This window comes from Aquarana catesbeiana, linkage group LG05, assembly GCF_042186555.1.
Source record: "Aquarana catesbeiana isolate 2022-GZ linkage group LG05, ASM4218655v1, whole genome shotgun sequence".
Lineage (NCBI taxonomy): Eukaryota > Metazoa > Chordata > Amphibia > Anura > Ranidae > Aquarana > Aquarana catesbeiana.
In genome coordinates, this window is record NC_133328.1 from 410528535 (window position 1) to 410553957 (window position 25423).

At 43.8% G+C, this 25423-nt stretch overlaps 1 protein-coding gene across 4 annotated transcripts in view; it reads right to left on the minus strand.

Moving 5' to 3' along the window:
- RIPOR2 (RHO family interacting cell polarization regulator 2) overlaps window positions 1–25423 on the minus strand; it is a 233411-nt gene that overhangs the window by 16187 nt on the left and 191801 nt on the right. The window lies entirely within an intron of this gene.

The window sequence follows — 25423 nt, forward strand, 5'->3', positions numbered from 1 at the left end:
CTTACGATGAATAAAAAGTGTCCCTTATGCTGGTGGCTGCTTCCAGTGATGAGGGCTAATACCAGGGACTGCATTGTTATAGACACTTGTTAAAAGTGCCAACTATTCCTACCTTTTCTGCCCCACCCCCTATTCATAGAAGCTGTACTATTGGTTCCCACAATAAAAAGCGATCTACATGAATATATATATGAATGGAGGATGGGGCGAATGAATGAATGAAAGGTTTACTGCCTCCATTCATTTTTCTTTATGGGAACTGGTTTTACAGTCAGCTCCATAAATATTGGGACATCAACACAATTCTAATCTTTTTGGCTCTGTACACTACCACAATGAATTTGAAATGAAACAAACAAGATGTGCTCTAACTGCAGACTTTCAGCTTTAATTTGAGGGTATTTACATCCAAATCAGGTGAACGGTGTAAGAATTACAACAGTTTGTATATGTGCCTCCCACTTTTTAAGGGACCAAAAGTAATGGGACAATTGGCTGCTCAGCTGTTCCATGGCGAGGTGTGTGTTATTCCCTCATTATCAAATTTACAAGGAGCAGATAAAAGGTCCACAGTTCATTTCAAGTGTGCTATTTGCATTTGGAATCTGTTGCTGTCAACTCTCAATATGAGATCCAAAGAGCTGTCACTATCAGTGAAGCAAGCCATCATTAGGCTGAAAAAACAAAACAAACCCATCAGAGAGATAGCAAAAACATTAGGTGTTGCCAAATCAACTGTTTGGAACATGCTTAAAAAGAAAGAACGCACCGGTGAGCTCAGCAACAGCAAAAGACCCATATGACCATGGAAAACAACTGTGGTGGATGACCGAAGAATTCTTTCCCTGGTGAAGAGACACCCTTCACAACAGTTGGCCAGATCAAGAACACTCTCCAGGAGGTAGGTGTATGTGTGTCAAAGTCAACACTCAAGAGAAGACTTCACCAGAGTGAATACAGAGGATTCACCACAAGATGTAAACCATTGGCAAGCCTCAAAAACAGGAAGGCCAGATTAGAGTTTGCCAAACAACATCTAAACAACCCTTCACAGTTCCTGATCAACATCCTATGAACAGATGAGACCAAGATCAACTTGTACCAGAGTGATAGAAAGAGAAGAGTATGGAGAAGGAAACGAACTGCTCATGATCCAAAGCATACCACCTTATCAGTGAAGCATGGTGGTGGTAGTGTCATGGCGTGGGCATGTATGGCTGCCAATGGAACTGGTTCTCTTGTATTTATTGATGATGTGACTGCTGACAAAAGCAGCAGGATGAATTCTGAAGTGTTTCGGGCAATATTATCTGCTCATATTCAGCAAAATGCTTCAGAACTCATTGGACGGCGCTTCACAGTGCAGATGGACAATGACCCGAAGCATACTGCGAAAGCAACCAAAACGTTTTTTAAGGGAAAGAAGTGTAATGTTATGCAATGGCCAAGTCAATCACCTGACCTGAATCCGAATGAGCATGCATTTCACTTGCTGAAGACAAAACTGAAGGGAAAATGCCCCAAGAACAAGCAGGAACTGAAGACAGTTGCAGAAGAGGCCTGGCAGAGCATCACCAGGGATGAAACCCAGCGACTGGTGATGTCTATGCGTTCCAGACTTCAGGCTGTAATTGACTGCAAAGGATTTGCAACCAAGTATTAAAAAGTGAAAGTTTGATGGATGATTGTTAATCTGTCCAATTACTTTTGGTCCCTTAAAAAGTGGGAGGCACATATACAAACTGTTGTAATTCTTACACCGTTCACCTGATTTGGATGTAAATACCCTCAAATTAAAGCTGAAAGTCTGCAGTTAAAGCACATCTTGTTCGTTTCATTTCAAATCCATTGTGGTGGTGTATAGAGCCAAAAAGATTAGAATTGTGTCAATGTCCCAATATTTATGGACCTGACTGTATATCTTCTATGAATAGCGGGGTGGTTGCTAATTGCGGCTGCAATGCTTTGCAGGCTCATAGTAAAAAAATAATAGACGCACATTTTTTTACCTTTTAATATCTTCCTTCCTAAGTAAGAAAGGGAAATAACTTTGAAAACACAAATTTTTACCTCCTGGGGGACACCAAACTGCCAAATCCTCACCTGCATGTCATATTAGGTGCCTATAAATGATCCAATCCTACACCAATCTGAATGCCTATGTTTGAAACTGTGATTGAGTTAGTGAAATGTGATGACCTTCAAGAGAGTAGTGCCCATCTAGTGTTTTTTTTTTTTTAAAGGAGTGACTATAGAAGAATAGCAGGCCTAAATGTCTACAGCCGCCATAAATTGGCCATATACCCAGGCCTCGATTTAGGGGGGGGGGTGTTGGGGTAGGCTGTGCCCCCTAAGATTTTAATTGTGCCCCCCTGGTCTCAGTGAGTACATTTACTGATCCATGAACCAGTCTGACGGGGAATGTTGATGTAAGGTAGCACATTGATGGAGGCAGTTCATGTACGGGGGCACTGATAAAGCCATTTGATGTAAAGGGGTACTCCGATGGGGACCATGATGTAAAGGAGGGCTGTGATAAGGCCACGTGATATAAGGGGGCACAGGTTCTCTTTATTCACCCGAATGGGATGAGCACTGTGCCCCAAGCCCACCCAGTTTTGTGACAATACCGAATTAATATTCGCTATTGTCTTCCTGAGTCTCCTCCCGGCCAATCAGGAAGCGGGTCACACGATTGGCCGTCACACGATTGGCCGAGAGGAGAAGCAATCTTATTGGCCGCCAAGGAGGAGGAGGGAGGAGACGCAGGGCAAACCGCCTTGAAGCACCAGGAGGATGAGACGCTGCCCGATGCCCGGAGGAAGAGCTGCCTGCGATCCTAGATGGGGTATGTGCGGGGCTGGTGACCAACCCACCGGGGGGGTCCCCCACTGATCCTAATCTAATGACAGTCCAAAACATACTCGCGTTCACGGTTCACCTCTGCACTACCTGTCAGACATTACTTCCGGGTCCTTACTCATGGTAAAGCGAGGTGAGTGAACAAGGGAATATGGGTTTCCTGCATCTGTGACAGACTGTCAGTGACTCACACAGTGTTGACATTTTGCCCTTTTTTTTTTACAGCACCCGAGATCAGATAGATCTGGCCCTGCATAGACCAGAGGTGAATGTTATCCAATTCCCCTCATAAGTAAAAGGTGCTTGGCATGGAAGCTATCATCCTGTGCAGCATGCCCCTCCCCCTTTCCTCAAGGTATCTGTAGACATAAACCTTTATGCTTGTACAAGTCAAGCTTACAGGGTTAGGCAGCAGCCCAAAGACCCCTTTGCCTAGCAGTAGTTGGATAGTGCTTACATATCTGTCCACCCTCTTATTTATATAAGCGTCTATAGACGGGCAGGTGTTGATAGCAACAAGAGGTGCCTCTACTTACTCGTGCATTGTGTAGCACTGAGAAAACCACTTCAAATCTAGACACAAGGAATTTCCTAGCATGTTGGAACATCAGCTTGCACAACAGAGATCTATTATACAATGTTCCATGCAATATGACATTTTAACAAGTAACCTTCAAACTATTTGCATTACTTGCAAATAACATACTATGTAATGCTTAATCTTAAATTACAGGCACTTTGTATGCAAAATGTCATGATTTTTGTTATCTGATGTAGGCAAACAGTGATGTAGGAATGCAATTGTTTTGTTCATAGATTTTATTATATTGTTATAATATGTCACATTGCATAAGCAATAAATCAAATCAGATTATGTAAATGTGTTGCAACACTATAGCAGAAATGCAAGCAAGGCCTAATTAAAGTTAATTAAAAACAAGCTCTTAATTAAAGTACAATACACAACTTCAGTTAATGTCTCCTGTCACAGAAGAGCAAACACAAGAGTGTTATCGAAGGTAAATGTATTTGTTATTGTTTGGAGCACATAGAGCCTTCTTAACCACTTGCCGACTGCCCCATAGCAGTGTTACTGCTACAGGGCGACCGTGCTGTGCAGAATTACACACACACACACATATATATATATATATATATATATATATATGTATATGATTCTGCACTTCGGGGCAGGGGGGACTCGCGTCGCATCTGCCAATGGATGTCCACCAGCACCCACTGATCATCGAGGAGAGAGGCTGGACAGAGCTCTACATATGTAAACAATACAGAGCTCCTTCCTGACAGAGGGGGATGTGATGGTTTTCTTTCCCTGCAAAGGAAAGGGAATAAAATCCATCATATCCCTAAGTAAAATAAAAAAAATAAAAATAAAATCTTCTTCCTGCAAGGTAATGTGATAATGTTCTCTTATGCATCGCAAACTAACACATTATGAAAGACTTGCCTTAAAACGAATCCCTCCAGTGGCGAGCTGTCGCCGATTGCCAGGATTCCATCTTCCCCCAGTCTACCTTCCGGGTTCGTGGGCTCTGACTGCTTGAATGGACAGAGCTCAGAAAGAATGGCATGAGTATTCGCTAGTGAGGTCACTGGCTGCAGAGACACTGAATATCTCCTAAAAGGTGCAGGTTTAGGAGATATTCCTTGTACCTACATTTAAGCTTTATTATAAGCTTACCTGTAGATAGAAGTGTCCAATGGGAGTTTACTACCACTAACAAGACTTCTGCACCTGCCAACAAGTAGTTTGGATCATTCTTCTTAAGCAAACTACTTCAGTTGTCCCAAGTTTAAAGGTTGTCTTCTCTAGACTGCATGTTTCAGTTCTTTCCATAGATGTTCAAAAGGAATCAGGCTCACAGAGGGCTACTTCAGAATATTGTCAGCTTACCCCTGACGTCAAGTATATGACGAAATGCGTTGAATGGGACCCAACGTGACAACACCACACTCTGCGGTCGCTCGTTGCTTTGTTTATGGCCATTGCTGCAGCATTTTCAAATGATTACATGCTTGTTTTATACCATGGATATTTATATTCAATAAATAGCTTTTTATACAGAATTATGCTATGATCTTTTATGTTCTAAACATGTATATATCGAGAACGAGACCCTGACTCGGAGCACTCCTGGGACTGCCAGTACCTCTACTGATATATTTGAGGAAAGTTTTTTCCCTACAGCTTATTTGGCCTTTCCATTAATTTGGAAGCCAACACATTCTGGTAAGCTGCCATCATCTACATTGTTGGTGTTGCACACGGAGGATCTGGGAAAGCTGGCTATTCTATGCATGTAGTTATTTGTTTTTCTTTCCCTTGGAATACTTTTTCTTGGGACACTGGAATCTATTCTTATATTCTATTAAACTCTTCTTTTTTCCATTTTTATTTTTTGGACTTTTATGGACCTTTATTGATGAATTTGAGTTTTCATTGTCACGTATATATTTTCACATTGTTTTTTATTTTCTTGAATTCATGTCATATTTGTCATTTTTTGATATCGCTGCACTACATTGATTGTTTTGGGCGTTTTTATCTATTGGCCCTTGCTAGCAGCGGTTTTATCACTTGTATGTGCTTTTTTACCCTTTGTACACACATCTAGCGTGGATATTTTTGCATTTTGAACTTCAGAATATTCCAATAATTTGTGCTCAGTCATTCTTGGGTGCTTTTAGATCTGTGTTTTTCTTCATTATATCCTGGAAGACTCATGACCTGAGCCTGAGAAAGAGTTTCATTGCAAAAATCCCTTACAGTCTTGAGATTTTATTGATTCTGGCATGGATTCAAGGTAATGGATAGTGCAATCAGACAGTAATGTACCTTCAAGCTCCACTATCCTCTTGTTTAATCTGGGGTAAATTTTTCTTTTGCAGCCACGTCCAGAGAGGTTGACAACAATCTCATGGATACTAATTCTCTTAGGCTGGGTTCACAGCTGCAGCCAGGGCTCACAGCAGGGGGTCCAGTGTGTCCCTGTTCTAGGTGCAAATCAGGTCCAAATTTTTGCATGAATTCGGACCTGAAACGGAGTCAAAGATGCAAAGGACCCTTTTCCAGTGCACTTCCGCGGCCGCCCCGGAGGTGTGTGAACCGGCTCCATTGAGAGCTGGTCACACTCTCCCTGTCATGCGAAACCTGAATCCAATTCACATTAGTGTGAACCCAGCCTTAATAATAACTGTAGTCATGGGAACATCAAGTTCCTTTGAGATGGTCTTATAGCCTTTACCTTTGATATGCTGGTCTATGATTTTCTTTCTAAACTCCTCAGACAAATCTCACCTTTGCTTTTTTTGGTCCATGTTTCGTGTGGTGCACATGGTGATGCCAAACAACCACTTTTCTCAATTTAAATAGGCTGAATGACTGATTACAATATTAAGGATGTGTTATACTAATTGCAGAAAACAGTTCATTGGAATTATCACTATGATGCGATGATTTAAAATCTTTTATAGGGGTACCAATAAATATACCCAGACCATTTGGAATATCTTTGTAAAATGGGCAATCATTTCTTTTCACACTTTCTTTGCTTTTTTCTTTGACATACCAAAGAAAGGCATGTACACTAGACCATGTTTTTAAATTTAAACACTTTTCAGGAGGAATGAAGCATTAGTTCAATGAGCTGTAAGGGCACAAACAAATTTGTCTGTCTGGAAGTGTCTGCAACTATTGTCACCTTGCAGGTAGTTCATACACCTGCAAGGTGGCTCACAGGACTCCGGATCCACTGTTTTTTTCATTGTAACAATTTTAATAAAAGTATGCAGTGTACCACCCACTAATTAAATAATACCATCTTCACAGATCAGGTTGGTATCCCCATGGCTTGACTGCCTCCAAGTGTGCAGGTTCTGTGCTATGTTATTGTAAGCATCAGACAGGTGCATGGAAAAAGGTGTAGGTGTGTGTTTGTTGGGGGGGGGGATGCATTCTGTGCAGCAATCAGCAGAGAAACTGTCAAGTAGTCATACTGCTTGACTCTAAATCCTAGTACACAACAGCTCAGGTCAGAGCCACTGGACTAACAATCTGATATTAGTACAGCGATCTCCCCTGCTGTTCTATTGTGTTCTGACAGGGGGACAGCCCCCCGCCAGAACACTCTGGTCAGCACACTCAGCCATTGGCTGAGAGTGCTGAATGGGAGCCGATTGGCAGACCTTTTTCGGTCATGACCCTTCGACAGAAGCCAGCCGAATGGCCATTTTTCGTCGGACCAGCTGCCGTACACACGGGCCAAATGTCAGCCGGTTTCTATTGAACCGGCCAATGCTGGCCGACATTGGGCCGTGTGTACAAGGCTTAAAGGTACACACTATTAGCTTTTTGTCATTCAAACCAGCAGGCTTAACAAAAAAAAAAAACTGAGGAGCTCAAGAGGAGCTCACTGAACTATTAAATGATAGTACAGCGATCTCCCTGCTGAGCTACTGTGTTCTGACAAGGGGACTGAAATCCCCACCTGCCAGAACACACCGGTCTGAGCAGATGCCAATCGGCAGATCTTTTTGTGTTGGCCCCTTTAACAGAAGCCGGACGTTCGGCCGGTTTCTGTCGGATAGGCTGCTGTACACAGTGACTGAATGTAGTTTCTGTTGAACCGGCCAATACCGCCCAAGCCTACGGGGCTTACACAAGGGCCTCATGGACATGGGAGGTTTTGCAAACTCTCCTAGAAGCCTTTCCTCCTGGTAGCAACGTTTTGGCAAAAAAAAGCCTGATGCTTGTAAAAGTGTCTAAAGCTTTTACAAGCTTTTAGGCGCATTTACAGGCGTCAAGAGTTTGGGGGTGAATTCATTTTATTGGCCAGAATATTAATTTATTTTGGCCACTGACATTAATTAATGCTCAAGCACGTTCAGCAGCGACTAGCGTTTTTTTCTTGCCAAAACTCTGTTGCACCTGGACACACTGGAGGTGGGAGTTTTTTTCCTGCCTCTAAAAGGCCCTTTCACTAAACGCTGCATGGACATAGTCAAGGGAGTTTAGAGGAAGAAAAAAATATGCTGCAGCTCCAAAAACGTCCATTGTGCATGAGGCCTAAAAATCACCCCCAGTTGTTCTACCTCTAGCCATACAAACTATTTATAAAACAGCAATTCAAATAAGCATGAAGTTCTTCTGGCAGTATTTTAAATATTCTAATAAGTCATCTCACTTATGATTTATTTGCAAAATGATGTTGTGTTTCTAGAGAACAAGTGATATGACATGAGGTGTTAAGATTTTAAATAATGTGAGGCATTCACATCCAAGCCCTGTAGACAAGCCAAAGGCAGAAGGCCTTCACTTTCCCACGACCATTAGACAACCTTTTTGTAGAAAATTAGCAAAGTGGCAGTATTACCTGTAGACCAGGCTTTCTTCTCTATCTATTTAAAAACTATGTTTAACTGTACACGTGGGAACTGCCTGGAGTAAAACAAAATACCTGAGCACAAGCAAAAACCATGGGAAAATGAACTCGACTGCATTCAAACAATGGAATGATAAAAGGCACGGGTGTACAGCAGGGTTCACAAAACACACACATAAATTACCGTATTTATCGGCGTATAACACGCACCGGCGTATAACACGCACCCCAATTTAGGAGGGAATTTTAAGGAAAAAAACTTTTAGGAGGGAAGTTGAAGGGAAAAAAAACTTACATTTAAACGCCCATCATTGCAGCCTTCTCAGTGCAGCCATGTCAGTGCAGCCTTCCCCAGTGCAGCCTTCCCCAGTGCAGCCTTCCCCAGTGCAGCCTTCCCCAGTGCAGACTTCCCCAGTGCAGACTTCCCCAGTGCAGACTTCCCCAGTGCAGACTTCCCCAGTGCAGACTTCCCCAGTGCAGACTTCCCCAGTGCAGACTTCCCCAGTGCAGACTTGTCAGTGCAGACTTCCCCAGTGCAGCCTTGTCAGTGCAGCCTTCCCCAGTGCAGCCTTGTCAGTGCAGCCATGTCAGTGCAGCCTTCCCCAGTGCAGCCTTCCCCAGTGCAGCCTTGTCAGTGCAGACTTCCCCAGTGCAGACTTCCCCAGTGCAGCCTTGTCAGTGCAGACTTCCCCAGTGCAGCTTTCCCCAGTGCAGACTTCCCCAGTGCAGCTTTCCCCAGTGCAGCCTTCCCCAGTGCAGCCTTCCCCAGTGATCCCAGCCATTCTGGGCTTCAAAATCGCCGATTGCGATTTAAAAATGGCGCCGCCGGCGCCGAAATACACAGAGCCGGTCCTCGGCTCTTTCCGGAGGCTGTCGTTCACTTTCGGCTCCACTCGTAGCCCCGAGCGGAGCTATCCGAACCTAGCCGAGTAGGTTCGGATAGCTCCGCTCGGGACTACGAGTGGAGCCGAAAATGAACGACAGCCGCCGGAAAGAGCCGAGGACCGGCTCTGTGTATTTCGGCGCCGGCGGCGCCATTTTCAAATCGCGGTCGGCGATTTTGAAAATGTGACAGGTCGGGATCGCAGGCGATCGGGGTATAACACGCACCTGCGATTTTCCCCTGGTTTTAAGGGGAAAAAAGTGCGTATTATACGCCGATAAATACGGGTACTTGTAAATTGGCATGTCGTATGTTATTGATTCATAAATGGTTCAATAGTATTATTTACATAAACAAGCTATTAATAGTGTATTCACCTTTTAAAGTGGTTGTAAAGGCTGAAGGTTTTTACACTCATGCATTCTATACATTAAGGTAAAAAACCTCCTGTGCCCCCCCCCCCCAATGCTCACCTGAGCTCCCTCTCAGTCCAGCGATGTGCACGAGAGCCTCAGCTGTCTTGGGATTCCCTCTCCTCATTGGCTGAGAGGATCAATCACAGCCAGTGAGCCAATGAGGAGAGAGTGGGGGGGGGCTGAGCCGTGGCTCTACGTGTCTTATGGACACATAGAGCAGGGCTTGGGAGCGAGCATGCACCAGTGCCCCCGTAGCAAGTGGCTTGCTATTGGGGGCACTAGTCGGGGGGGGGGGGGGCAGGAGTGCAGGCTGGGGACCTGAGAAGAAGATGATCAGGGCTGCTCTGTCAAAATCACTGCCCAAGCAGGTATGACTTGCTTATTTTTTTTCTTTAAATCCGAACCTTAAATACCACTTTGTTTTTTTTTTATTATTCACTTTATTTTAGGAAAATTTTCTATAGGAAAAAAGTCGTTGGCCATCTACTATAAATACTGCCATATTCTGCATTTGATTGCCTGGATGACCACACTTATCTATCAGTAGTGAAATGACAGGGTATATTTATAAAACACTGAAGTGATATTCACTAAAGATTTAATGCAGGTGAATCTTCCTGGTGAACGTGTTTAATAAATAATTTACTACCTGTGAATGTTTGGGGATTGTCACATTCAATGCTTTACAAACGAATTACCAGTCCAGCATAACCCTATTCAAGGTCAAATCAGATTTAATACTGATTGTTTTACTTTCTTGTTAAATGTTATTTGAAAATGTTTTACTACTTCATAGGTAAATATTACCTCTTGTTAAAAAAAAAAAAAGTCATAAATCACTAAATCACTGCATATATATATATATATATATATATATATATATATATATATATACACTGTACACAACTTTGGATGTACAATATGATTTTTATATTTCTGCATGCACAGAAAGGTCTAAATATAAATGATTAGGTCAAGTGGAAACTCAAGGGGAAAAGTGATTCAATTTGTCTCTGGGTAATATCTAACTATATCCTTAGGACACAGCTAATCACAGATTGCGGCAAAGGGCCAATCAAAGCGGCCTTTTACCATGTGATCAGCTGATCAAATGTAAACAGACTTGCCGGTGAGCCGTTAACCGGCAAGACTGTCAAGTACATTGTTTACACTGTTAATCAGGGCACTGATCATCAGCACCCTAGTTATCGGTGCAGCCCCATCAGTGCTCATCAATGCTGTATCAGTGCTGCCTATCAGTGCTCATCAATGCCGCCTATCAGTGCTCATCAATGCCGCCTATCAGTGCTCATCAATGCCGCCTATCAGTGCTCATCAATGCCGCCTATCAGTGCTCATCAATGCCCATCAGTGCCACCTATCAGTGCTCATTAATGCCACCTATCAGTGCCACCTCTCAGTGCCATCCATCAGTGCTGCCCATCAGTGCCGCCTATCAGTACCTCCTGAGCAGGACTCTGAGCGTCTCTTATACAGCTCAGAGTCTGCACTGACAGTTTCCTCTCCCTCCCACGAATGGGAGCTGAAAAAGCCGATCTACTCCTTCTCCTCCCACCCCTCTCCTCCTGTGTATGCACTGCGAGAAGTGTGTAGCTAAGCAGCTGAATGATTGGAATTCAGCTGCTGGGCTTCACATTTCCCGCGGTGCACACACAGGAGAAAGGTGGCAGAAGGAGGAGCAGATTGGCTCTCTCCTCTCCCATCCATGTGAGGGAGGAGAGAGGGGGAACGGTCAGAGCAGGCTCTAGGCTGTAAGAGAGAAAGCCCTCAGCTAAGCTCAGAGCCCTGCAGCAAGCAACCCTGCTGGGGCCCCCCAACAGTGGTGGAACACCAGGGCCTGATCGCAAGTGTGACCTTTGCGACCCTGGTAGTTCTGTCACTGCTGCAAGCGCTGATCTGAAGCCAATCGGCTGCTGGTTCTCCAGCATTCTCATTTGACATAAGCCGGTCATGAGATAGGTTTCTGTCGGACAAGCAGCTGTACATACGGGCCGAATGTCAGCCGGTTACTACTGTACTGGCTGATTCATGCTCCACTTGTACTGTACAATAATCTGTACTTGTGTATGATGACTTACCAAAATGCTCTATAATAATCTATAATCTATATTCTATACTGGACCAAAAACTAAAAAGAAGTCACTTGATAGAAGATAGAAGATGAAAAAAATAACTAAAGTTTGTAAATAAATATACATTACCTTGTAATCTTTACTAGTTATTTAGCACAAACTGGTTCACAGCAGTCAGCAATAAAGTCAAGCAGCTGATGGAGTTTTAATACGCAGTACAGGTGAAAAATACAAGCTGTACAAGACTCCCAGACCCAAACGATTATAAAAGCATTTATTTTTTCCTATTAGCGCACGCAATATACTATATGATATACTGTTATGTAACTTTCCTTCTTAAATATGTATTAAACAATAATGTCTTTTAAAGGGGGCTTAAAGCCGAACTGCAGAAGTTATTTATTTTGTACTTACATGGTCCAGCTAAGGACAATGTAAGTATGCATATCTCATACCTGATGAACCTCTGGGGAAGCTAAAAATTGGTGTAGTAGTCAGCGCTGCTACAATGATAACCGTCCAGATTCTACTTCTGTGCAAGCGACTTTTCTTCTTCACACTGACCACAGAGGATGAATCCCTCAGTACTGCTGCCATTCATAGCACATTTCGTACATTTTATCTTCTCCAGTGGCCCACCAGGTAAGAGATATGCATGCTTAAGTTGAGCCAAGCTGGACCAATGTAAGTATGCAATATAGATCATTCTTGTAATTCAGCTTTAAACTTTCCTGCTAACCTAAGCTGTATCACAGACCCCTTGAGTGATTGTCACCCTTGCTTTGTAGCTCTGGGCTTGGGTTTGAATCTTAGCTTGGTTACCACCTGCATGAATGTTGTATGCTCTCCCTGTGTTTCTTCAGCTTTTCTGTAATATCAGGGTGTTAAACAAGAACATGCTCAAATCCATAGCTCTGCTCAAGACTTTCTCCTCTTATACATAGCCATTCCAGGTGTTGGCTACTGTAGTCCGCCTCCACTCTCCATCAAAGATATGAAAAAATGTATCAGCCACACTCTACAGTAAGCTCCTCTTGCTGTATTTGTTTTGAACAAAGTGACGCCATACAACAGTGTCTCCACCTGAAAACCAGCCTTTCTTGATGCATTTCCCCACTCCTGTCTTGCACATAAGGATAGGGGAAGTGCTATGCTTGTGAGCAAGCCAGGAATGGTAAAACCCATCATGTAAGGTCGGTTTCGGGGTGGACACTCTGTTGTATGTAGTCACTTTCTTGACAATTAATAAACACGTCAAAAGAAGCTAAGTATGGAGTGTGGCTGATAAATTTTTTCCTTACTGGGGTGTTAAAGACATAAGTCTCTGCAACAGACCTTGCCATCCCTCTAAAAACAACCTGGTGTGGATAGGGCCAGCCCTACCATGGGACCCGATGGGATCATGGGTCCCAAGCGGCACTTTCAGCGGGGAGGCAAAATGCCACCCGGCAGCCAGCCTGTTCCGCACACCCGCTGTTTATCCCACTGTGAGGGAGCCTGGCGCCGAGGTGCAAGGAGCGTGTGGGATGAACACTCGCTGCCCAGGGGGGAGTAGTCAAGGGGCGGGTCGGCGGCAGACTGAGCGGGCTTGCTGGTCAATCAGCGGGCCGGCGCGCGGGGGAGATGACATCTCTCAACACCCGCCCTGCATCACTGCAGTTCCGCCCTCACTGTGCAGCCTCGGGCAGCAGAGAGATTACATCATCTCTCTGATGCCTGCCTTCACTCTGGGACACAGCAAGTGAGAATACACAATGTGTGGCAGGAGACATTGTCACAAGTGACAATCGACATCATGGCAAGTGACAATCCGCAATGTGTGGCAGGTGACGTTGTGGCAGGTGACGTTGTGGCAAGTGACAATCGACGTTGTGGCAAGTGGCAATCCGCAATGTGTGGCAGGTGACGTAGCAAGTGACAATCCGCTATGTGTGGCAGGTGATGTGGCAAGTGACAATCTGCAACTTGTGGCAGGTGATGTGGCAAGTGACAATTCGCAACGTGTGGCAGGTGACATGGCAAGTAACAATCCGCAACGTGTGGCAGGTGACGTGGCAAGTGGCAATCAGCATCTGAAGGCAGGTGACCTGGCAAGTGACACGCTCAGGCTCCCACTGATTCTGCATTATGGTGAGTTGAACTATTTCATTTTATATAACAATGTAGTAATAGAAATAATGCACTTCAATCACTTGTTATTGCGATACGGCACTGCGTCGCTTTAACTGACAATTGTGCGGTTGTGCAATGCTGTACCCAAACAAAATTGATGTCCTTTTTTTCCCCACAAATAGAGCTTTCTTTTGGTGGTATTTGATTACTTCTGTGGTTTTTATTTTTTGCGCTATAAACAAAAAAAGAGCAACAACTTTGAAAAAAAACCCCACAATTTTTTTTACTTTTTGCTATAATAAATATCCCAAAAAAACAAACAAATTTCTTCATCAGTTTAGTTTGTATTCTTCTACATATTTTTGGTTAAAAAAAATGCAATTAGCGTACATTGATTCGTTTGTGCAAAAGTTATAGTGTCTACAAAGGGGATAGAGTTATGGCATTTTTAGTTTTTTTCTTTTTTTTTTTTACTAGTAATGGCGGCGAGCTGTAATTTTTAGCGAGACTGCGACATTGCGGTGGACAGATCAGACACTTTTGACACTTTTATGGGACCATTCATATTTATAGAGCGATCTGTGCTATAAAAATGCACTGATTACTGTGAAAATGTCACTGGAAGGGAGGTGGTTAACACTAGGGAGCGATCAAAGGGTTAAATGTGTTCCCTGGGAGGTGTCTGTGTACATTGACAGATCCCTGTTCTGGCTCTCTGTGGAATGATTGCGGGTGGCCGGCGAACATAGCAGCCGCCCGCCATGCACAGGTCCTTTCATACTCCTATTTACATGTATAGAGCCACGACATGTCCTCTTTATACTCCTACATACATGTATTGAGCCATGACATGTCCTTTTAAACTCCTATACACATGTATAGAGCCCTGACAGGTCCTTTTATACTCCTATATACATGTATAGAGCCATGACAGGTCCTCTTTATATTCCTTTACATGTATAGAGCCATGACAGGCTCTCTTTCTACCCCTATAAACATGTATAGTGCCATGATCGGTCCTCTTTATACTCCTTTATACATGTATAGAGCCATGACAGGTCCTCTTTATTCTCCTATATACATGTATAGAGCCATGACCGGTCCTCTTTATACTCCTATATACATGTATAGTGCCATGTCTGGTCCTCTTTATACTCATTTATACATGTATAGAGCCATGACAGCTCCTCTTTATACTCCTATGCATGTAAACAACCATGGCAGATCCTCTATATGTTCCTTTACATGTATAGAGTCATGGTAGGTCCTCTTTATACTTCTATATACATGTATAGAGCCAAGACAGGTCCTCTTTATGCTTCTATATACATGTATAGAGCCAAGACAGGTCCTCTTTATACTTCTATATACATGTAAAGAGCCATGACCGGTCCTCTTTAGTTATCATGATATAAAATAATGAATGGGGGGCCTTTTAGTGGGCGTGATTTTATTTTGGGGTTGGGGGGCAGCATTTCATTCTGGGTCCCAGGTAGGTAGCACAATGTCTTGGGCAGGCCCTGGGTGTGGAGAAGCACGAGGAGCCACCACACCCCTACAGTTAGGATACAAGCACCAAAGTGAATAGTTCTGTGCACTCCTCGAATGCATTGTTCAGTAGGAACGAAAGCAATACCACTTCTGTTTTAAACACTGGTATTACTGTATGTCTATGTATTGTACAAATTCACCGACAAGTAATAGCAGCACATTTCAGGAATATCTTTACTGGAAATAAAGAAAAAGCACAACTGTTTTAGGTAAAGAAAACCTTTGATGGAGATTTCAGTTACTGTTAAAAAAAAAAATCTATGTGGTTTAATATAGACACATCTCATCCTATATACTCTGTATAAAATAACAATATCTAATTGGTTGACACTATATTTATGTAATAATAAGAGGAACAAAACCTGCAGTTGTGAAGAACATCTACTTTGCCTTAGGGTCATGGTGTGATTTAGCAAGAGGCAGTTTGTTTGTGGTATTAGCAGAGCACACCTCTGCCAAGACAGAAAACTGTACAGAAAACCGGTCTGTCTGTCCTACTGCTCTAGGGGGAAAAATAAACATTTTGCATGACTAGTTGGAAGAGGCTGTCAACATGAGGAGCATGAACCTGAGGGCATATGAGAGCCAGGCATGTGCAAGCCCTCAGGAGGTCAACCTCAAACGCCCCCCCCCCCCCCTTCACGTTCAGTGGCCAAATGCAACCCACTACACAGAATGGGGACGCCTTACAACTATGTATAATGAACGCAGTTGCAGGTTTTTAGCAATTAAATCAGGTGGTGAGGAGGCAATATAATGCTTCCTTGCCACCTGTCAAAACACCCTCTGAAGAGTGATTCACTATGGATCACTCTTCAGAGGGTAACACTAGTGTATCCTAATCTACAGCAATAATGCCGCTCAGATGTGTCACTTCAAATGTGCTGAGTATAGCACATGAATACAGTATTGTTGGTCTCCACCCCCCGACCACCTGGTCTGGACAGCTTCTACCTGGGGACCGATGCAGGGCTTCTCCTGCAGGTTGATCCTCTGGAGCTGGGAGCCCCGGACCAGCTGAGCACTGCTAATCTTGTCTTCCTGGGCACCGAGGCAGGCAACTAGGGCTGGGGAGAACTGGGCCCGGAGGTAGAGCGGGCAGGGACTCCCACAAAGAAACTTATTTGATTGCTTTAAAACAAACTAAGAACAAATTTTTTTTAATGATGAAATATTTTGAAACTTGTTTGAATTATTAAAGTGGTTCTAAAGCATTCTCTGCATGAAGCTAAAAAAAACCCTTCTGTGATCAGTTACCAGTCCCCCTTATACTTTACCTGAGCCTGATCTGGATCCAGCGTTGTGCCCGAGAGCAGCGGCTCTCTACTCTCTCTCTCTCCTCAATGGACATGGAGGCAGCAGTGGGAGCCATTGGCTCCCGCTTCTGTCAATCATAGCCTGTGAAGAGGACGGGGCCAAGCTGTGTGTGTCAAAAGACACACAGCGCGACTCGGGATTGAGCCTGCACGAGTACCCTCATAGCAAGCTGCTTTCTGTGGGGGGCACTCAGAAGGAGGCAGGAACGCCGACAGAGTACCTGAGAATAGGAGGATGGGGCCGCTCTATGCAAAATCATTGAACAAAGCAGGTAAGTATAACATGTCTTATTTTTAACCACTTGCCGACCGGCTCACGCCAATATACGGCGGCAAAGTGGTTTGTTTCTGCAAATCGCAGTACGGGTACATCTGTACCTTTAAGGGCAATAGCAAGTGCACGTGCGGGGAACACGATGCGCGTGGCCGACGGACGCGATAGCATGCACGAGAGCAGGAACAGGGATCTGGGTGTGTAAACACCCAAATCCCTGTTCTGTCAGGAGAGAAGAGACATATTGTTTGTTCCTACTAAGTAGGAACAACGATATGTCTCCTCCTCCAGTCAGTCCCATCCCCATACAGTTAGAACACATCTAGGGAACACACATTTAACCCCTTGATCGCCCTCTAGTGTTTAGAGTTTCCCTGCCAGTGACATTTACACAGTAATCAGTGCATTTTTGTAGCACTGATCGCTGTATAAATGTCAATGGTCCCAAAGATGTGTCAAAAGTGTCCGATCTGTCCGCCGCAATGTCATAGTACCGCTAAAAATCGCAGATCACCGCCATTACTAGTAAAAAAAATAAATAATAAAAATGCCATAAATCTTTCCCATAGTTTGTAGATGCTATAACTTTTGCGCAAACCAATCAATATATGCTTATTGAGATTTTTTTTACCAAAAATATGTAGAAGAATACATATTGGCCTAAACTGAGGAAGAAATTTGTTTTTTAAAAACATTTTTGGGCATATTTATTATAGCAAAAAGTAAAAAAAGTGTTTTTTTTCAAAATTTACACTCTTTTTTGTTTATAGCACAAAAAATAAAAACCGCAAAGGTGATCAAATACCACCAAAACAAAGCTCTATTTGTGGGGAAAAAAAGGACATCAATTTTGTTTGGGTACAACGTCGCATGACCACGCAATTGTCAGTTAAAACGACGATCACCATATCGCAAAAAATGGCCTGGTCATTAAGCAGCCAAATCTTCCGGTCTGTAAGTTGTTAAACAGAAACAGTTTCGATGAGAAGAATATCGTGATTCTTTACTTTTTTTTTTCTTTTGTTATGTTTCTTTTCTGGAATGTAGGAGGGTTGTAATTTTCTATTTAAAGAAAGAGAATCTACAAGGGATGCATTAGTTGGGAGTATGATATGAGTTTGGGTAGATAAGGCTCTTTTAGGAAGCGAAGAATGCATACTCTGAGAGGACCCAGATGTGACTATTTTGGATTCAATTGTTAACAATGAGGCCAGACATACACCGATCAGTCATAACATTATGACCACTGACAGGTAAAGGGAATATCTTGTTACAATGGCTTCTGAAAATTGGTGGAATAGATTAGACAGCAAGTGAACAGGTTGTTCGTGAGATTGATGTGGTGGAAGCAGAAAAAAATGGGCATCGCAGTTTGTTGTGTATGGGGCTGTGAAGCCCATGGTGACCAGTGTCCACAGTCAAAAGCTTCTACACAATGGTGACATGATCATCAGAACTGGACTATGAAGCAATGGAAGAAGGGTGCCTGGTCTAATGAATCACGTTTGCTTTTACATCATGTGGATGGCCGGGTGCATGTGCAGTATCTCACAAAAGTGAGTACACCCCTCAATATTTTATTATATCTGACACTTTGGGCCCAATTTGGACATTTTCACTTAGGGGTGTACTCACTTTTGTTACAAGCGATTTAGACATTAATGGCTGTGTGTTGAGTTATTTTGAGGGGACAGCAAATGTACACGCTTATACAAGCTGTACACTCACTACTTTACATTGTAGCAAAGTGTCATTTTTTCAGTGTTGCCATATGAAAATATATAATAAAATATTTACAAAAATGTGAGGGGTGTACTTACTTTTGTGAGATACTGTACCTGGGGAAGAGAAGGTACCAGGATGCGGTATAAGAAGGCAAGTTGGCAGAGGCAGTGTGATGCTTTGGGCAAAGTTCTGCTTGGAAACCTTAGGTCCTGCCATTGATGTTAGTTTGGTGTCCATGCCTCATTGGGTCAGGGCTGTTTTAGCAAATGGGGGCAATACGCAATATTAGGTGGGTGGCCATAATCTTATGGCTGATCAGTGTATGTACTGTATATGTATACATGTTTTTCCAGCAGTGTTAGAAATGACCAATTTCTAATGTGTATGCCCAATTTAAAAAAAGGTTGTTCATAAGAGATTGTTACCACTATCATAAATAATGTAGGGATTCCAACCTCTCTCACAATCCAAAGGGTGATTTTTGTACAGGATATCTAAAATCTTTAAAAGTAATACTTTAAAGGATAAGTTCACCTTTTGAAACATGTTACACCCATATTCAGAGTGAAACTTGTTACATATGCAACGGCACCCGCTCCCCCCTTATCTGCCGTTTTGACAGCTAGCAGGGGATCTTCTCCTCCCACTAGCTGTCAGAATCTGAAAAAACCCGCAGCCGCACGGGGCCTTTGCGGCTGTTGGCTTGTAGTTCTCAATCAACTACTACGCGGCTTTTGAGCACTGTGGTAGTTCATTGAGCTTCATGTCAGAGTGTAACTGCCTGCCCGTATCAGAGGCGCAGGCAGACAGATACACAGACAGTCTGCAGGACCTTGGCATTACACCCCTAACAAAAAAAAAAAAGGTTATTTTTTTTACCTGCAAAATGTGCTTTTATAATTTTTTTTTTTGTAAAGGTGAACTTATCCTTTAAAGTGAGTCTGCGAGATAATATGAAAACAGCTAATTTGGCATTACTTTAATGAAACTTGCTTCATTAAATGCATGTTTAAAGAGTTAATAAACCCAAATACCAACACTTAATATATTGCATCATTCGTTTTCCTTTTTCAGGCTTTTTTCCTTTATTATTACCTGGTGATCTCGCCAATAATTATTTTCAACTTCCTTTAATAAAGCAAGCTGTCCAGCAGAAGTAGCAGTTACAGGGTTGAGACAAACTATTTAAGGCTCATTCAGATGGGTGCCATCCTACATTCAGTACAACTTTTTGCTGTGTCTGCCTCCAGCACAGTGGTGGCAGATGCAGCAGCTGAACAGTAACAGTCAAATCTTAACATGCGGGCAGGAGCAATGGATCCGAATGTAATGTCTGCATTCAGATCCGTGCATTTCTCGCACTTTCCTCCCTTATGCCAGGAGATGTGAGATTCTTAGGCCCCTTTCACACATGCGGACCGTTTGTCCGTTTTTCATCCATGCATCTCTATGAAAAAATGGATGTAAACGGATGATCATCCATTTATTTACGACCGGTTACTTCTGCTTCTGTCAACATCCGTAAAAGAAACGGACTGGATGAAAAATGAATGTAAAACGGACAAATGGTCTGTTTTTGCATGCAAAAACAGTTTTGGGACTCAAGTGTTTAACTACTTGCCTACCAGGACAATTCTGACACCTCTCTCCTACATGTAAAAATCTTTTTTTTTTTTGCTAGAAAATTACTCAGAACCCCCAAACATTATATATGTGTTTTTAGCAGAGACCCTAGGAAATAAAATGGTGGTTGTTACAACTTTTTATCTTGCACAGTATTTGCGCAGCAATTTTTCAAACGTGTTTTTTTGCAATGAATTAATCATGAATTAAAAAAAAACAAAAAACAGTAAAAGTTAGCCAAATTGTTTTGCATAATGTGAAAGATGTTACGCCGAGTAAATAGATACCGAACATGTCACGCTTTAAAATTGCGCACACTCGTGGAATGTCGCCAAACTTCGGTACTTAAAAATCCCCATAGCCGATGCTTTAAAAAATTTTACAGGTTACCCGTTTAGAGTTATAGAGGAGGTCTTGTGCCAGAATTATTGCCCTCGCTCTAACGTTCATGGCGATAACTCACATGTGTGGTTTGAATGCTGTTTACATATGCGGGCGCAACCTACTAATGCGTTCACTTCTGCGAGCACACGGGGACGAGGACGCTTTAAAAAAAAAACTTTTTTTATTGTTTATTTTACATTTATTTTTATATTTTGATGCATTCTTTTTACTTCTTTTTGTTTTGATCACTTTTATTCCTATTACAAGGAATGTAAACATCCCTTATAATAGGAATAGGGCATGACAGGTCCTCTTTACAGGAGATCTGGGGTCTATAAGTCCTCTAGGCTGCAAAAGTCTGAAATAAAAAATAAAATAAAAAAAGAACTTTCTCGGCTTCCCAGCCGAGGCGGCGGCATTTATTCAAATGCATAGGCCAGGTGGAGTGACGCTATAACATCATGCCCGGCCTCCAAACAATCATAGAGACTTCGGGGACCACCTGGCCCGTGGAAAATCTCTATGGTCAACATCCGGCACCATTCGATTCCTTCCCTGGGTCTTCGATTGCACAGGCAAGCCGGTAGAAGCACCAGAGGGTAGCGGGGGGGGGGGGGGGGGGGGGGCAATGTCCCCTCCTGCCCACCTGTAAGTACGATCAAGCACAGCCACTATGTTTGTTCTTACGCTGAAGGGAATTGCCGGCTGTGAAAGAAGATATCTAAATGAGGTCTAACTGCAGGCATCATTCATATATCACCATCAGAGGCGTATCCAGTGAAAATGGCGCCTATGGCAAGCACTGAGACCGTGCCCCTGTCAAAACTAAAAAAAAAACCAGCTAACAAAAATACAAGTCAAGCTCTATAATCGTTCAATTAACAAATTATGGATTGGCACTACATAAAGTGCCCAAGTGCCTGGTGGGTCAGTCCGCCCCTGCTCATTAAACAAAGTTTGCAGTACATGAACTTTCACTGAATGTGGGCTGTTTAATGAGCTTGTTGCACAAAACACTTTATTAAACTTTATTAATGATATCTATTTATTGAATCCATATTGAGTACTATATTTGATTGTGAGTGTGTGCCAAGCAGAAGCAGCCAATCGCACATGATGATGACTTAAAACTTTTAAGTCATCATCATGTGCGATTGTGCATGTGTGCCAGGCCCAAGCAGAAGCAAGCAGCCAATCAAATATAGTACTCAATATGGATTCAATAAATATGCATAGCTATAGATATCATAAATAAAGTGTAATAAAGTGATTTGTGCAGTGCAACAGCAGGTACTACTTTTCAGTAGACTGCGGATGCGACTACAGGAGATCACCAGAGAATGCGATTGCAACTACAGGAGATGACCAGACTGCGATTGCGACTACAGCAGTTTACCAGAGACTGCGGATGTGATTACAGGAGAGGACCAGAGACTGCGGATGTGACTACAGGAGATAACCAGACTGTGGATGCGACTGCAGGAGATGACCAAACTGCGGATCTGACTACAGGAGATGACAAGACTGTGGATGCGACTGCAGGAGATGACCAAACTGCGGATCTGACTACAGGAGATGACAAGACTGTGGATGCGACTACAGGAGATGACCAGACTGCGGATGCAACTACAAGAGATGACCAGAGTGTGGATGCGACTACAGGAGATGACCAGAGACTGCGCATGCGACTACAGGAGATGACCAGAAACTGCGCATGTGACTACAGGAGATGACCAGACTGCGATTGCGACTACAGGAGATGACCAGACTGTGATTGCGACTACAGGAGATGACCAGACTGTGATTGCGACTACAGGAGATGACCAGAGACTGCGGATGCGACTACAGGAAATAATCAGAGACTGCGGATGCGACTACAGGAGATGATCAAGTAGCCATTTTTAAAATTCTAAATTTCAGCAATGCACAGCTATACAGGGGGTAAACATTATTGTCAGGGAGGGTTTAGCGTAACAGTGAGTCTACAGGCAGTCTATATTGGCAGAAAGACCTACCTGGCTAGCCGGGCTCACCTCTCGCTCTCAGAGGTCCGGGGGTGGGGCTTTCTGCAGTAGGAGCGGTGATTTTTGTGGTCCAGGACGGGGCTCTCAGAAGTCCAGGAGAGGCGATCTCAGTGCTCCCACTCTGCTCTGAGCACAAAGACTACATGGGGCGGGGCAGGGTCAGAGCGTCAGTGGAGCTCCCGGCCCGCCCCTCCCTGCTGACAGAGCCTCCCTCAGCCTAAGCCGAGCCCAACAGCCCAGGCCGGGTAGTGGCTATCTGACAAAACACCGGCGCCCCGCTCCAGCAGGCCGGCCGCAGCGCCGGGGGCTACATTAGTCCAGGAGGACGGGTGGGGGTTTTTATGTGCGGAGGGTGGCTTTTTTGACGCCCCCCCCATGTCACCCATGGCACTTGCCTGCCATGGCTGCCATACCTTAGATACACCACTGATCACCATTCAAAGTCTGCAAAGTCATATCACGTTGGGTGGGCGGGAAGTGGACTCTAGCTGCCTGATGTAAAAAACTGATGAAAAACGAATGTAAACATCATCCCTTTTTTCTTTTTAAATAGCGCGACTGAACTGATGAAAAACAGTCAGCATGTGTGAAAGGGGCCTAAGAAAGATTAAGGCTTCTTTCACATGAACGATCCGTTCAGGTCTGCCTGTCAGTTTTTTAGGTGGACCTGAACGGACCCTCCATAGACCTCTATGGAGCGTCAGATGTCAGTGGTGACATGTCCGCTGACATCCGACCCGCTCCGATCCGAAAAAGTGTAACCTACTTTTCCATCCGTTTTCGGACCGGATCGGGTGACGACGGACTCTACGGTCTATCATCATCCGATCCCCCATAGGGGAGAGCGGCGCTCTGACAGGTCCGTCGCTGCACACTGTGCAGCGACGAACCTGTCAGAGCGCCGCTCTCCCCTATGGGGGATCGGATGATGACGGACCGTAGAGTCCGTCGTCACCCGATCCGGTCATCTGCCTGCTCAGCGGGGATCCACGGAGTGATCCCCGCTAAGCAAGTGGATGTTCACGGGGCGGATCATCACGGATCCGTCCCGTGTGAAAGGACCCCAAGTTGATACCACGAGACATCCCAAAAATAAGGTGCTCTGTATCTATGAGGATATGTGATTTATTACATCTGAATCTGTTAAATTGTGACTACCTCTCGCAGACATAAGATATACCTAAACATCAGGGCACAACCAAAACATACCTAAACATCAGGGCAAACCAAATCATTAAATGCCAGGCCTCTAGGTTAGTGGAAAATCTGCTATCTTTTGAGATACACAAAGATAGTGTCCTTTCACATAGGCCTTCCATTTATTTTATGAGTTCAATCACTTTTTTCAAAGAAAAAACAGATTCAGTTTACATCAGTTTTACATCAGTATTTTACATCAGTATTTTATCAGTTTTTACATCAGTATTTTATCAGTATTTCATCAGTATTTTATTAGTATTTCATCACAGTATTTCATCACAGTATTTCATCAGTATTTCATCAGTATTTCATCAGTATTTCATCAGCATTTCATCAGTATTTCATCAGCATTTCATCAGCATTTCATCAGCATTTCATCAGCATTTCATCAGCATTTCATCAGTATTTCATCAGTTTTTACATTAGTTTTTACATTAGTTTTTTTTACATCCACTACCAATGCAAAAACAGGATGCAAAAACGGGGCTTAAGGGCTCTTTCACACGGGGAGTCTGTATGTCCGTTTTTCATCCTTCCGTTTTCAGATGAAAAACGGACATACATATATCCCTATGGAGCGTCGGATGTCAGCGGTGACATGTCCGCTGACATCCGACCCGCTCCGATCCGAAAAGTGTAAGAGGAAAACCCTACTTTTCCATCCGTTTTCGTATCAGATCGGGTGACGACGGACACTATGGTCCGTCATCATCCGATCCCCCATAGGGAAGAGCGGCGCTCTGACAGGTCCGTCGCTGCACTGTGTGCAGCGACAGACCTGTCATCTTCCTGCTCAGTGGGGATCGGCGGAGCGGGTGTTCACGGGGTGGATCATCACTGATCTGCCCAGTGTGAAAGAGCCCTTAGGGTCCTTTCACACGGGACGGATCCGTGATGGTCCGCCCCGTGAACATCCGCTTGCTCAGCGGGGATCGCTCCACCGATCCCCGCTGAGCAGGAAGATGACAGGTCCGTCGCTGCACACTGTGCAGCGATGGACCTGTCAGAGCGCCGCTCTCCCCTATGGGGGATCGGATGATGACGGACCATAGAGTCCGTCGTGACCCGATCCGATAACGGATGGAAAAGTAGGTTTTTCCTCTGTTACACTTTTTCGGATCGGAGCGGGTCGCATGTCACCGCTGACATCCGACGCTCCATAGAGGTCTAAAAAACTGACAGGCGGACCTGAACGGATCATTCATGTGAAAGAGGCCTTAAATGTTTCAAAAAACGGATGTTGACGGATGCGGATGTAAACGCATCCATTTACATCCATTTTTCCATAGCGATGCATTGATGTCCGTTTTTGATCCGTCAACAGATGGATGAAAAACAGACAGACAGAACACCCATGTGAAAGGGGACATATAGACAGACCATAACAACACACACAGTGCACTAACAAAATGGGTATAGATTCAGTGTCATACAGGTGTCTACCAATATAATGGTAAGGACTCTTTATCAAGGAAATTGATACATTATTCTTTGATTTATAACCCCTGTCTTATCACATGTTCCAAAGTCCAGAGCACTGATCAGTTTTGTGATAATT